The sequence below is a fragment of the Ammospiza nelsoni genome, chromosome 8, assembly GCF_027579445.1.
Source record: "Ammospiza nelsoni isolate bAmmNel1 chromosome 8, bAmmNel1.pri, whole genome shotgun sequence".
In the NCBI taxonomy this organism is placed as follows: domain Eukaryota; kingdom Metazoa; phylum Chordata; class Aves; order Passeriformes; family Passerellidae; genus Ammospiza; species Ammospiza nelsoni.
The window spans coordinates 31,760,127-31,775,311 of record NC_080640.1 but is presented as its reverse complement, the minus strand read 5'-3'; the positions used below and the strand labels follow the sequence as shown (position 1 = coordinate 31,775,311).

The 15,185-nt window shown below is 44.7% G+C and overlaps 1 protein-coding gene across 1 annotated transcript in view; it reads left to right on the top strand.

Moving 5' to 3' along the window:
- Positions 1-15,185, top strand: part of PRKG1 (protein kinase cGMP-dependent 1) — a 351,478-nt gene that overhangs the window by 33,352 nt on the left and 302,941 nt on the right. The window lies entirely within an intron of this gene.

Here is a 15,185-nt window from a genome sequence, read left to right as displayed (position 1 = left end):
CTCAAAGCCTCCTCCCAGATGGAAATGTGGACATTCAATTTTTTAGCCATTTTTTTGCATGGATAAATAAAGATTTTTTTTTTTAGCAGAAGGAATGGAGATGGGAAGTGGCTGTGAAACAGGGAGAAGGTGCTCACATCTTCCTCCCAGGTGGAAATGTGGGCATTCCTTTTTTTAGGAATGGAGATGGGAAGTGGCTCACAGCCTTCTTCCAGGTGGAAATATGGACATTCATTTTTTTTAGTAATTTTTTGCATCAACACATGAGGATTTTTAGCCATTTTTATCACATTCATGACAATTTTAGACATTTTTTTGGTGCTCAAAGCCTCCTCCCAGGTGGAAATTTGGGCATTCATATTTTTAGCCATTATTGAGGATTTTAACAGAAGGAATAGAGATGGGAAGTGGCTGTAGAGCAGAGAGAAGGTGCTCAAAGCCTCCTCCCAGGTGGAAATTTGGGCATTCATGTTTTTAGCCATTTTTTCATGGATAAATGAGGATTTTAGCAGAAGGAATGGAGATGGGAAGTGGCTGTGGAGCGGGGAGAAGGTGCTCACAGCCTCCTCCCAGGTGGAAATAGGGAATTTCATTTTTTTAGCCATTTTTTGCATGAACACTTGAGGATTTTTAGCCATTTTTATGACGTTCATGACATTTTTAGCCATTTTTTTGCATGGACAAATGAGGATTTTAATAGAAGGAATGGAGATGGGAAGTGGCTGTGGAGCAGGGAGAAAGTGCTCACATCTTCCTCCCAGGTGGAAATGTGGACACAGCATGGATAAATGAGGATTTTTACAGAAGGAATGGAGATGGGAAGTGGCTCACAGCTTCCTCCCAGGTGGAAATGTGGACATTCCTTTTTTAAAGCCATTTTTTGCATGGAAAAATGAGGGTTTTAACAGAAAGAATGGAGATGGGAAGTGGCTGTGGAACAGGGAGAAGGTGCTCACAGCTTCCTCCCAGGTGGAAATGTGGACGCAGCATGGATAAATGAGGATTTTTTTTTTTAGCCATTTTTGCATAGATAAATGAGGAAATTTTTTTAGCCATTTTTTTAATGGATAAATGAGGATTTTAGCAGAAGGAATGGAGATGGGAAGTGGCTGTGGAGCAGAGAGATGGTGGAAATGCTGGTACAGCACACAGGGCTCTCCACAGGAGAGATTAATTTTCATCCTTGGGAAGATGGAAAATGGTGTTGGTGCATCCTGGGCATCTGCTTGGTCCCAGGATGTGCTGAGGTTTCTCATTCAGCTTTGTAAAAATCTTCTAGCAGATGTTGCCAATGTTTTGCCTTTCCAAAATCCCAGCTCCTTGTGCTTGGTGCTGTTTGCTTCCCAGGTTGTCTTGCTCTCCATGTGTCAAACTGAGCATATTTTGTGTGTATTTGTGCTTTTTATTGTTAAGGAAGTGCATGTCAGAGCTGTCAGAGTTACTGAGCTGGATCAAACCTCGTGTGCATCCAGAGTGGCTGATCCTGAATTCTCAGGGAAATATCCCTGTTTTCCTTCCTGCTGTGATTTGGCACCACAATAGATAAAAGCTTATCAAATTCTTCTTGCTCCTCACCAGAACTCAAACATTTTGGCCAGATAATGCCTTTTCACTTGCTCATCTATATTTTAATATCTTCAATTGTTCTTTTAAACAAAAAAATCTTTCCAAGGCAATAAGCCATCCTTTAAACAAGCTTTCCTGCCAAATTCCTCATGCTGTATAGTTGCAAATACTCCTCTCTGCTTTCCCAAAACAACTTGAAACTTCTGTCCTTTTAAGGTTAAGTCCTTTCTCAAGGCACAGGTTTAATTCCTCTGGCTTTTCATAGTTTTGAATTTTGCACATTGAAATGTTTTTTCTGTGAATTATGTTTCCATCCCCAGGTTTAAGGTTTGCATGGAAAGACTGGAGGTTTGCATGGAAAGGTTGGAGGTTTGCATGGAAAGGTTGGAGGTTTGCATGGAAATATTTGAGGTTTGCATGGAAAGGTTGGAGGTTTGCAGGGTAAGATTTAAGGGTTTCAGTCCTCTGAATACAGAGACTGCTTGGAGGTGCACAATCTGTTTTGTTGATGATAAAAAACTGCTTTAAAATCATCCTTGAATGGTATTTTCTTCCTAGTGGAAATGTGGAGGATTTGCCCTGTGCAGTTTTGTGCTCACTTCCCAAATTTTCCCCCCACCAGAGGTTTGCTTATGGGGTTTTTGCTGCCCTGCTGCTTTTGGGATGTTGTGTTCAATGCTATCCCTTTAAAAAAACCCCAAAGAACAGGACATGTTGGAATCTGGGTGTATTTATCTCCTGCTCAGTCTCTTCCCACTCCCTGGAGAGGATTTTGGGGTGATTTAGGGGCAGAACTGTTTCCAGCATGGTTTGGGGTATTGATACTTCTTACTACTCAGATCGCCCTTTACTGCTGATAGATTTTATCATATTTATGACAATTATTTAGCCTTGTGGTGATGAGTGTGCAAGAAATGTGTGTCAAAACCAAATTTTGTGTTTTCTTGGCACTTGAGGTTTTCCACGTTCTCCTGGCAGCCCTGCGTGTGTGTGAGGGCACGACTTGGCTCTTTCCTTGGCTTTGTAACTTAATTTAAGAGTATTTAGATAGCTCCCTAAATATGCATAATGCCTTGCAAACCCAGTTATGGAGAGTTTATAGTCTGTGCTTAGACATAATGCAATGAGTGATGAAGTCATGGAAATAGGAGAGGACATTATCAAATAGGTTGGGCTATGGTTATGAGAGCTCATTTTAGTTCATCATGCTGTGTCCTGTCAATTATTAACACAATCAACCCAAATGAAAACTCTGTTCTTTGCAAAACTCTTCTGGAGAGACCCATCTTTGAGTATTACTGAGAGGTGTTTTCTCAAAAATCAAATAAATTCTGTCCTCCTTCCATTAATTCCTTTTCCCTTCCTTACTTGGGGCTCTTGCTGTTCTTTGAGCTGGTAGTGACAAAAACCAGAGCTTTGAGTCAGGAGCTGAAGCTGAAATTTCTCAGCAAGCAGAATCCCGAATTTAGAGCTTCTTTGCTTTTAATAAGTCTAATAAACCTTTTTTAAATTTTATTTTTTAATTTTTTTTTTTTGTATTCTGAAGTGACTTTAGCCACTGTGTCTTGCTGGCCAAATTCCTCCCCTCTAGGGATAGGAGGGCTCCTGGTTCAGGCTTTCAGGTGCTGGCCCCACCACGTCCTATTCTTTAAAACACTTTATTTCTCTGGCTTCACCCTCCCTGTGCTGTTTCTTCAGCCCTCTGAGAACACCCCTTGATTCCCTTTTGTTCAAAAAGTAGCAAGAAACCCCCTCACCTTTTCCTTATTAACTGAAATGGGTCAAGAGATGCCCTAAACCTTGAACAACACCAAAAAATTTCCCTTACAGCTGTGCTTTGAAGGTGGGAATGAATGTATTTGTGATGTGACAAATACCCATCAGGGGCTGAAATTGCTGGCAGCATTAAATATCCCTGCTGTGCCCACCTCCAGCAGGAATATTCCCCCAGGCTGTGAGACTGGGAATGAAAAAAGGGGCATCAGTGATGCTCTGCATTAAACTATCCACATTGAAACTCTCAGCTCTGCAGAAAAAACAATTGTGAGAGGAAAATAAATTTATTTATTGGATATATTCCCTTTCCTGGGAGAAAGTTTGCTCTTCTGAGAGGGGTTCAAATAGAAAGTTCTCAGAACCAAAAAAAAGTTCTTGTAAATTGACCATAAATGAGTCTGCTACCTCAATTTTTTTTCTTTAAGAGAAAAAACACTAAACATTTCCCTGGATGTGTTTAAAAAAAGACTGGATGTGGCACTTGGTAGTTAAATTGAGGTGTTGGGGCCTGGGTTGGGCTTGACTATCTTCAAGTTCTCTTGCAACCCAGTGATTGCGTGAATTCTGTGAATTTCCCAAGTGATATTTTTGCAGGTTTGCCGCATTTGCTGACTTTGCAACATTCCTAACATTTTGCTGAAGGCACTTAAGGAAAGCACAGGCTTGGGGAGGTGTTTTCAGAGAGCTGCACCTTAGATGTGGGCTGTGCTGACAGGGCTGGGGCTGTGCGTGGGTGCTGCCTCACACTGATGAGGATAAATGTGAAATCTCACCTCCGACCCCAAATGTTTCCTCTGGCTGAGCCACCCAGCTGCAGCCTGTCAGGATGGATTTAGGGCAGGAAGATCCTGTGCAGAAATCAGGTGGCAAGGTCCAGGTTTGAGGCTGTCCTGTGAATAAACAGATTTTTTTAGAATAAATTTTAGAATAGAATAGATTTTTTTAGGTTTTTTAGAAATTTTAGTCATAGGCGTAAAGAGTCCTCTCTGTAGGGTTGGTGTCATTCCCATGTAAGAAATAATTCAGTGACAGAGGGGGAAAGGGGAATTCCTTGGATTATCTCTTTTGTGGCTCATGGTTTTGTAGGCTGTCAGGTTGGATTAGGGCAGGAAGATCCTGTGCAGAAATCAGGTGGCAAGGTCCAGGTTTGAGGCTGTCCTGTGAATAAACAGATTTTTTTAGAATAAAATTTGGAATAGAATAATTTTTTTTTTTTAGGTTTTTTAGGAACTTTAGTCATAGGTGTGAAGAGTCCCCTCCCTTTAGGGCTGGTGCCATTCCCGTGAAGCATGGAAGAAATAATTCCATGACAGAGGGGGAAAGGGGAATTCCTTGGATTAACTCTTTTGGGGCTCATGGTTTTGTATTTTCAGTGGGTATTGCAAATGAATTCTGAGGCTGCAGCTCTGCACGCACCTGGAGAACCTGAGGGAAGAAAAATCCCCTGTGTGCTCCTGCTTCCACAGGCATGGAGAGGGAAGAAGCAGCTTTTTGAGAACCAGCCCGTTTTAGTATTTTCCCCTCTCCTCTTAAATTTCCTTTTATTTTTATCTTCAGTTTTGCGGATTTGCCTTTTATTTTTAAAGGTGACTTTGTCTCTTGCTTCCTTCTTGGTAGCTCCCCCAGAGGAAGGATCTGACTGAGATTTCCCATGGGAATGTGGGTTTCTGGGAGTCTTGGGAAGCAGTGTGTTCCTAGAAACTGCGGGGTCTGCTGGGATGTGGAGCTGGGGGCTGATAAGGGAACACAAACAAAATCTGTGTGGCTGTTTGAAGTACGGAGATAAATAATGGGAGTCCTTCCATGGGGTGAAATGCTCCTCTGGGAGGCTCTGGGGTTTTTCCTGTTGAATCCAAAGCAAAGCAGGCACATGGATGTTGTCTGTGTTCCCCCAGGCATCACCTCAGTGCCTGCACAGCCTCTGCCCCAAGGATTCATGCTCAATGTGTTGGCACTGACATTTCTCGCTCCCCACATCTCCCTCTTCCCTCCAGGGCAGTTCCTGCTTTCCCCCCAGGGTCACTGCAGGCTCTGGGTACTCTGGGCAGTCATCCCTTTGTCACACCTTTGTGTCACCTCCCTGTGACCCTTCTTTCCTCTTTTTTTATGGATCTCGTTGAACAGGACTAATTCCCTTGGAGGGTCTAGTGAGTCAGATCCTCCTCCTCTCAGGGAAAGGGATGGTGGGACTGGTACTTAAAAATGAGCAAATTGTGGAGAACAGGGACCTGTTTTGGATTTAAGGAGCATAAATGATCTGAAGGATGGAGCAGTTCTGCTGGGGGAGCTGGAATTGTTCATCCTGGAGAGGAGAAGGCTCAGGGAGAGCTCAGAGCCCATTCCAGGGCCTAAAGGGGCTCCAGGAGAGGTGGAGAGGGACTGGGGACAAAGGATGGAAGGACAGGACACAGGGAATGGCTTCAAAATGACAGAGGGCAGGGCTGGCTGGGATATTGGGAATGAATTGTTCCCTGGGAAGGTGGGGATGCCCTGGCACAGGTTTGGCTGACTCTTTGTGTGCTGGGGTGTTCTGGGTCACTGTCATGCTCTGGATCACACCTGGAGAGACAGAGCTGAGCCCCTGCAGGTGGGATTTTTCACAGTATGGTTTGTCCTGCGTGCCCAAATACTGTCCTTGCTAGGCTTCCTCTGGGAAATTCCTTCCTTTCTAGTCTAGGGCCAGGCAGCTTTAAGTGCTTTTCCCAAGGGTATTCCTGATAACATTGCTAATTCCCACCTCTCTGCATCTCCCAGGGGCTCTGTGGAAGGTGATAGCAGCAGCATCCATTGCAGTCAGGGCTCTTCCAACACAATTGAGGCTGATCTGCTTCCAGGACTTGTTCTGCCTCTCAGAGCAGCTGTTTTGGACCCTACCTGAGATTCCAAACCTCCTCTGGAGGGGTATGGAGCTGCTGTCCCGAGCAAAAAGTGCACAGGTGCTGGTTTGGAGACTGGGGAGCCTTCACTCAGTGTCCAGAGGAGCTCGGTCTCTTGGTTTGAAAGACAGGTGTCTGCTGAAGAAGGCAGGAGCCTCCCCTGAAATGGAAAATGTAAACTCCCTCCCTCTGAATTATTATAATTTTGAAATTAAGGGGCTCTCAGGCAAAGATACAGGAATAGGAATAACAGTTCTTTAATAGGACAATTAAAAATACAAGAGTACAAAAAAAATAACCCAAAACCCCAACACTGCCAGAGCCAGAGCAGTCCCTGCCCCCTGTGTGTCAGGGCAGTGTCCCAGCCCCATCCCATGGGGGCTCAGCCCTCCTGCAGTGCCAGCTGTGGCTCTGCTGCAGCAGGGATCCTGCACAAGGGGGAGTTTTCCTCTGCAGCTCCAGGGCTGCTGCAGATGGGCCTGGGCTCCTCTGGCCATGCAGGGCAGCAGAAAGCTGCTCCTCTGGGAATGCAGGGGGCAAAGGCTGCTGTGGGGTCCCAAAGCTCAGATTGGATCCAGGTAGGAATGCTTGGCTCCTCCCCTGGGCGGAGCATCTCCCCATGGGATGGTGGGATTGGATCAGCCCTGCAGGGACACTCACTGGCCATGGACAGGAGATAATTAATAATTAATGGCCTATGAACAGAAGATAACTAATAATTAATGGCCCATGAACAGCAGAGATCTCCTGGAGGGAGGGTTGGTTGTGGAAGAGATAAACAAAACTGCCCAGTTAACAGCAGGGAACTGCCCCACCTCTGACAGATGGGGACAGAATCCACACCCCCATTTCCAACCTCAGACACTCAGTGTGGCAAGGAGTGAATTAGAAATTATGACAATGTGGGAATTTCTGCACAGCCTGCCAACAAATCACTGTTTTCCAAGGAGCCTGCCTTTCCCAGGACTTCCCAAGAGGTTTGGGAAAATGTCCTGTGGCAGCAGCTTCTTCTTTGCTCTCCTGTTTGATGCTTCCATCTGCTTTTGTACTGTTCGTTTTTGTTTCATTCATCCTGGTATTGCAGGGTTGGGCAGGAGTCAGATCAGGGTTTTTCCTCTGCAGGCTTCATGGGTTTCCTGCCTCTTGGAGAAATTGGGTTGTCCTGCCATACCCAGGGCAATGGAATGCAAATCTTCCACTGTTATCAGCTCGTTATTTTAATTTTACGGTGTCTTAATAATTAACTCTTCCAAGAGTATTATTTACCCATATTAGTGATGGGGAATTAAACATTTCTTGTACTTATTTCATGAAATGTTCATGAGATGAAATGGGATATGAAAGGATGATTGGGCTTGTGACAGATGTGGTTTGATATTCTGGATGGAGCAGTTATTTTTAAAGCTGCACAACTAAACCTTAGCACTTAAAATGCAATCAGAAATAATGGTGAAGTCATCCCTTCTCAGCAAGGAAAAACCAAATCTTTGGTTAACTAAGCCAGTATTTGGTAGGGAGAAGAAAATGGGATCCAAGCTGGGACTGATGACTTCAGACTTCCCAGATTTGTGAAGCGCCAGACCGGGAGAGGAGAGGAGGGACTGGGGGGTATTTGATGCTTTATACAGATATAAATGCCCCAAAGAGTGAAGTCTGGTGTCTCTGTGCTCAGCCAAGCCCTGCTGCCAGCACAAATTCCTGCTGGGATTGGATGAGAGGGGCCTGCTGGCAGTTCTTCTGCAGGGCTGTGGAAGTTTGAGTGTCGAGCTGACCTGAGAATTCCTTTCATTTCTCCAGTGAAAGCCCGGCTTTCTTTGGGATCTGCTCCTATTCACAGTGATTCACTCCTCTTGCCATTCCTCTAATCGTTACCTGAGCCTCTCTGAGCCTTTCTGCAGTGTGGTACTGACACAAAACTGGGGCAGCCTTGGAAAAAGCTGAAAGAATTCATCGCTGGGGAGGAGAACTCAGAGTTTATCAAACAGATAAATCATTCTGTAAATGCTTTCCTACAACCTGCTTCATCCCCAGGCAGCCTGATATCCATCTATCCCTTTCTAGGGAAAACAGGGGATAGGTGTAACCTCTTCCAAAACAGTTCCCACTGGATGATAAATGTAATTATAATGAGTTTTTCCCTCACATAAGCTCATAGCTGATGTGCCATTTATTTTTGTACTGCTCAGCAGTTATTTGAAGGCTGCTTTGTGGTGGAGGGGATTTTATTTACCAAAGAAATTGGGGAGATAAAGCCTCATTCATTTTATTAATAATAGCAGCTGGAAAGGGAGGCACAAATGTCTTTCTTGTCCCCCCTGCTGTTCCATGACTTCCTTTTGTTGCGGCTCCCACATGTGAAATGTGAAATAAAAGGACTTTTCAGCCCAGCAGTGGACATGGGGGAGCCTGGATTCTGACCTTTGGCTGTGCCCCTTCAGCTCCAGGTCTCTGTAACTCAGGCTGTGTGTGCAGATAGAAAAATTCCAGTCTTGGAATCCAAACTATCATTAAAGGACCCGTAAAAGGAAGGCTCCCTTTGTGTGGGCTCCGCTGGATTTGGACTCCTTGTTTGCTTGGAAAACTCATCTACAAAAATAATCAGACCATGGGAGCTCTGTGCCCTTTGTTCCTGCTCTTGGTTGTGGGGAGAGAGCTCAAAATCACCAATTTTGGGAAGGGGAAGGAGAGAGAGGCTGGGTCAGAATTGTACAAACACAGAACAGCCTGAGCTGGAAGGGATCCCATCAGGATCAGCTCCTGCTTCTTCTGGAATCCTGCAGGGTTTCCCGGAGGAGCTCATCCCAAAGAGCTGCTGAGTAGTGAGTTCATCACTGCTGTTCCAGGCAGGAATGGGTGAAATGGGGGAAACCATTCCTCTTGGTCCCAGAGAGCTTTTCCATGTTCCTTAAATCTCTCCTTAAAAGTTTAAGGAGAGATTTCACCTTGGTTGAACATCTCTTCACCCCAGGGGAAGCTCATGAGAAGATTTCCTGCATTTTCTTCTCCTTCTTTTGGTGGGAAAAACCTCCCATAGATTTCTCTACTTTGGATTTTTGGCCAAGGCTTTGACAGAGACAGGTCTGAGGATAAATCCAAACAAAAGGATAAAACTGGGAGGGATGGCGGGGAGAGATGTTTGCATTGCATAATTTGGCAAAGATTTCTGATTTTTTTCCCTGTGCTTTGATGTGCAGGGGTCCTGATCTGCAACTTCTTTGCAGCCCTGGCAGATGGGTTTGGGGGAAAAATGAGAATTCTGCTCTCAGGAAACAAATCAAAATGTCAGATCAATGTTTGCACTGTATTTATCTAAAATAATGGAAATTACAGTGTATCCCGGCAGCTGCTGCTCCTCGCACATCCAGGCACAGATGATAATTAAATGCAATCAGAACACGTTCCATTTAAGATGGAAAAACTAATAAAAATAAGATGTTTGCCATCCTTGTGCTAAATATTTTCATAGCCTCTCGGTTCTGACTGCAAAAGCTATTTTGTGGAGCTACCAGAACATGAAATAACAGTGGGTGAGCTTTCTCATATTCTAAATAGCAGCAGCAGGCAGGATTTGAGATGCTGCAGATCTGGAAAAGCAATAATCCTGGGGTGGTTCTGCAGCCCCATCCTTCCAGAGGAGCTCCACAAGGGACTTTTTATCACTGCTGAAACTCTGTAAACTCTTATCTTGGACTAGGAGGTAACTTGAAATAATTTTCTGCCTGGATTGTGAGGCTTTTTTTTGATTTTTACTGGTAGAGATATATAACTTCACAGGCTTCCTGAAGTTAATTGTATTTTTTGTTGCTTGTTCTTCTGCTCCCAGCTCTTTCTTCTCATTACATTTTTGGGGTGATGGAGAAGTCCGGGAGCTTTTGTTTATAACTGTGTGAAATCTGACTGAAATGAGAGTTTGTTTTTTTTTTCCCCAGAGTTTTCAGCCCAAAACATTGTGTTCTTTTGGCCTATTCTCTTGTGACAGTTAATTCCCTCAGAAAAGGGAAGTTCAGCTGTAATGTGGATTAAAGATGTGCAGTGGGGAGTGAGGAACTGCCATGGAAAAGCCTTTAGGGTCATGGGGCAAGTCAGGGTGGAAGGGACATGTGGTGCCACATCCCTGCTCCAACAGGGTCATCCAAGAGTACCTGGCACAGGATTGTGTGCACTGAAAATGGTGAATAACTTAGGAATTTACTGCAGGAGTCCCTGCAAAAATGTTCCTAAGGATTATGGAGCCATTTGTGCCCCTAAACCTGTAACCCATGGCAGGGCATGGAGTGAGGTGAGCTTCAAAGTTCCTCTCAGCCCAAAGTTTAGGATTTATTTGGCAGAAGTAAGATGGAAAACTGATAGCAGCACTGAAATTTAAGTTTTCCAGTGATCCCTGGAGGTTTGTACTAACCCATGGGGTAAAAATTCCACAGTGGCTGAGGAAAATCCCCAAGTGTCAGGTGCCAGGATTGAGTTTTTTTAGAGCCAACTGGTCAATGTGGCCTGAAATGAGAACCAGCTCCAGAGATCTCCATTTAGCAGTGTGCTCCTCTGTTCAAATTTGGACTGAAAAAGCCATGGAAGATTTTTTTTTTTTTTTTTTTTTTTGTTTTAAGCAAGGAGTGTTTTTGTTCCTGGTTGTTACAAGATAAGAGAAGGAGATGTCCTTGGGAATGTTCATCTGGAGGGAACAAGTGGATCTGCTGCATGATGAATGAAAAGAAAGGAAGTTTATTTTCTGCTTTCCACCAGCAGCCTCTGCTTATTATCATTTGTCAGCTCTCTCCAGGACATTGCTTTCCTTCTTGGAAAAACCAGGCCTTTTTCACAGACCCCACTTGGCTGAACATATTTAACACTGCAGAACACATTTAACACTTCAGAACATATTTAACACTTCAGAACTTACTTTGCTCATCGTTGCTGCTGGGAGGATCATTTATATCCTGCTCTTGTGCTCTGTGGACTGGAACAAAAAGCGTTTGGGTTTCCTCAGGAGCTTTGGGTGGTAGATGGGAAGATCAAGGGCTTGGGGAGTGCTGAGAAGTCCCAACAGCTTCTTGTGCTGCTTTGCCTTGTAAATATTAATATTAATCTCAGTTTTCTGTCTTTGGCAAAATAAATCCTAGATGGTTTGGACTGGGAGGGACCTTAAGGAACATTTTATTCCCTCCCATGGGCAGGGACACCTTCCACTGTCCCAGGTTGCTCGAACCTGCCCTTAAATACTTCCAGGGAAGCCTCTGATATAGCTGACAAAAAAAGCAGGGCTGGAGCTCTTTATCCCTCTTCCTGCTCCCCAGATTTGCTTCCCAGTTCTGCAGCTGGATGATTTCCATGTGTTAGCATTCCAAGCCAGGTCCTTGGGTGACACAAACCAGCACAGCCCCATCTGTCACCAAGCTGCTGTCTCCATGCTCTGTTTAATGTTGTTATTTAGCAGAGGAAGATGAGCAGTAAGTGAAACCTTTCCTTTGTGCTCTGGCCTCAAACAAGGCAGGCTGAAAAAGAGACTGAGAGCTGGGGCCAAAGCAGAACATAAAATCTCTCAGTAAATGAAAGCTGATGGGAGGCAATGGAGTGTGGGATGGGATGTGGATTTTGGGACTTCCACTGAGGACTGTTCAGTGCTGATGGGGCCAAGGCAGGAAGGAGTGTGGGGAGGGACCTCAAAGGGACACCATCCACTGTCCCAGGCTGCTCCAAACTCCATCCAGCCTGGCCTTGGGCACTGCCAGGGATCCAGGGGCAGCCCCAGCTGCTCTGGGCACCCTGTGCCAGGGCCTGCCCACCCTGCCAGGGAACAATTCCTAATTCCCAGTATCCCATCCAGCCCTGCCCTCTGGCACTGGGAAGCCATTCCCTGTGTCCTGTCTCTCCATCCCTTATCCCCAATCTCTCTCCGTGTTTCCTGCAGCTCCTTCAGGCCACAATTTGGTGACCCCAGAGCTGCTTCTCTCCAGGTGAGCCCCCCCAGCTGTGCCAGCCTTTCCTCCCAGCAGAGCTGCTCCATCCCTCTGCCCATGCTGGTGCCTGCCCTGGGCTCTCTCCATGTCCCTCCTGTGCTGGGCCCCATGGATTGGATAAATCCCATTCCTTAGGGTTCCCGATGTCTGCACAGGTTAAGGGTTAAAAACTCTCTCTGAGCTTTGGTTCCCCCTGAGTAGGTGATGAAAATTATCTGTTTTCTAATACAGGTTTAATTTTCTGAACCCTATGAGTCAAAATTGGCACTCAGGAGGCGTTTCCAGAGCTGTGCATTGTGCTGCAGCACAGAGCAAAAAGAGGTGCTGGAGATTTATTTGCCTGTCTGGAGATGAGTTATAAGTACATTCACCACATTATGCAGATCAGCTGTCAGACTGTGGGATATCTGCATCAGGAATGGCTCTGGTGCCAGAATAGAAATCAGGGAGTATTCACTCCAATATTACAAATTAGTGATTTTAAGAGCTCCATAAGGAGTGGAAAGAATCAGGGTTTTTAAAAGCTCAGAATAAACAAGTTAATGCAGTGACAGTGCTGTGGGAGTGCTGAGCATCAGTTTTAGGCTTTCTCTGAGTCCTGTCAGCCTGATTTGGGTTGTCCTGTGTTTATTCAGGATGTTATTCCCAATAATGGGGAGATCCTGGCACAGGTTGCCAGAGAAGTTGTGGATTCCCAATCCCTGGAAGTGTTCAAGGCCAGTCTGGACAAGGCTTTAAAGCTTGGGAATTAGGAATCACCAGCAGACCCAAACAGGCAACAGGTCCTAAGAGCAAAAAAAGCTTTTTTTTTTTTTTTTTTTTTTTTTTTTTTTTTTTTGTTTTCTTTTTTTTGTGGTTTTTTTTGGTGGTTTTTTGTTTGGTTGATTTTTTTTTTTTTTTTGGTTTCTTTTTTCCAGTGGTGAAAGACAGGATACACATTTGACATAAACAATTCCTTAGGAAATGTAGACAGTTTTACATTTCAAGTACGATTCCCTTCCTAAGGGAACGTGTAATTTTGTTAATTTGACTTAGCTATTTCCTTCCATGGCATTTGTTCTGTCAGCTTTGCTTATGTGCAGGATATTTGGAATATATCCCTGGTGGCCTGTGAGACCTTGTGCTCACTCATCCCTGGATGTCCTTCCTGATCCCTGGAAAGATTTGAAGCATGGAAAAGGTACCCTTTAAAGAACCAGAAAGATCCATAAATTTTGGTGTGCATTAACAGCTACCATGTTTCTTTAGAAAGAAATTCTTTCCCAACATCCCTGCTCTGGTTCAGCCTAGTGATTACCACAAAAACCTGGCCAGAACAGGTTGGGAGCAGCTGCAAACGGAACTGCTCAACATCACAGATTTCTATCAGGCTCTAATGAGGCAAAAATTAGCTCTCCCCATGGCAGATGATTGCTAATGTGCTGGAATATTGCTGCTGCTGCTGCAGCCTGCTTGGAATTCTGACTTCATCCCCTCCCACTGGGAGCTGGGAGCACACCCTGCTTCTCCCTGTGGGGCTCAAGTTCTTCAGGACACCAAAATCAGGCAGAGAAAAGGGAATGGGGTTTGTTAAATGACAAAATCAGGCACTGCTGCCTCGTGTCACAGCTCCAGTGGTTCAGTCCAATTCCCTGAGTGCTTCAATTGCTCCTTCCCTGTTCCCAGGGGTGAGCTGGGCACAAAGGTTTGCTGGGATGCCTTGATGGTGTCTGGAGGAATGGACACCACAGCTCAGGGCACTTTCTTCTCTTTGGCTAAATGATCTCTCTGTGTATTTGAAAAGAAAAGGCTGCATTTTCCCCCTGCAGCCTTCCTGATCACAGTTTGCCACACTTCCTTGGTGTCAAGATTCATCCCCTGAAAACTGGTCTGTGCTGGGAGAAAACAGCACCTAAATTTATTATCTGGTGAAGAAACCAAATGATTTAATGATCGTTTTGTTAATGAAGGTGATCAAAGCAAAGTGTCTCAGCTTTTTCCTTGCTTGTTCTGTGGTGGGAAAGGATGTTCAGGTAGAACATCTGGCTGGGAGAGCCTCAAGTCATCCAGGAGGGAAGCTGAGTGATTTTTCCTGCAGCTCACATTGGCTAAAAGTCCCAATCACAGGAATCTGGAGAGTTGCTGATGGAGTGTTGAGAACACTTGCACCCCTCAGGCCTCACACCCCCGTGGCTGACTAATGGCAGCATAAAAATCCAAAAGGAACAACTGGGACACAAGAGCTCTTCTTGGTAAATGGGAATATAAACACTGTGCTTCTGTTACACTCCTGGACAGAAATGGTTCACTGTGTTCTTTTTGAACAGAACTTTCCCCCTTCAGTGTATTATTTAGGATATGAGATTAAAACTTTGTGCTTTATAGAGCTAAGGGCTGCTTCTTGAAGCATAAGAAGTGCTTGCAGCTTGTCTTTGCTGTGGGAAGTTCAGCTGGAGGGACTCTGCCAGTTAAAAATATTGATTATTTATTGATTAATTATTGAAATATTGGTAATGGAGTCATTATCAAGGCTTTGAAAATCCAAATGTGCCAGGCTGCTGTCCTGGAGCAAGCCTGGGTGGAAGCACCTCCAGCCCAACCATCACTGGGCATTTTCTTCTCTTTGGCTAAATGATCTCTCTGTGTCTTTGAAAAGATGTGTATTTTTCTCCTGTAGCCTTCCTGATCACAGTTTGCCACCCAGTCCTTCCTTTGTGGTTTGTCTTGATCTCAAGATACATCCCAAATTTCTTCATGTGATCAGGGGCTGCTTTGTTAAGCTCTTTCTCCATACAGTAACCCAAGTACTGTGTGTGGAAATGAAATTATTTTAGCTGACAAAATGAGGGTTTTTTTTGTGGTTTTACCCAAGTTAGACCTAATTCTTACAGGGGAAGAGCAGCCAGATTCTGTTGTTGACAAGCTTTAACAAAGGTCTTGCAGGAGTCTTTTTTCTTCCCAATCCTTCCAATTTTCTTCCTTCTGTCATTGTTACAAGTCACCCCCTGAGCTGTTGTTGCTAAGCTGCCCTAAG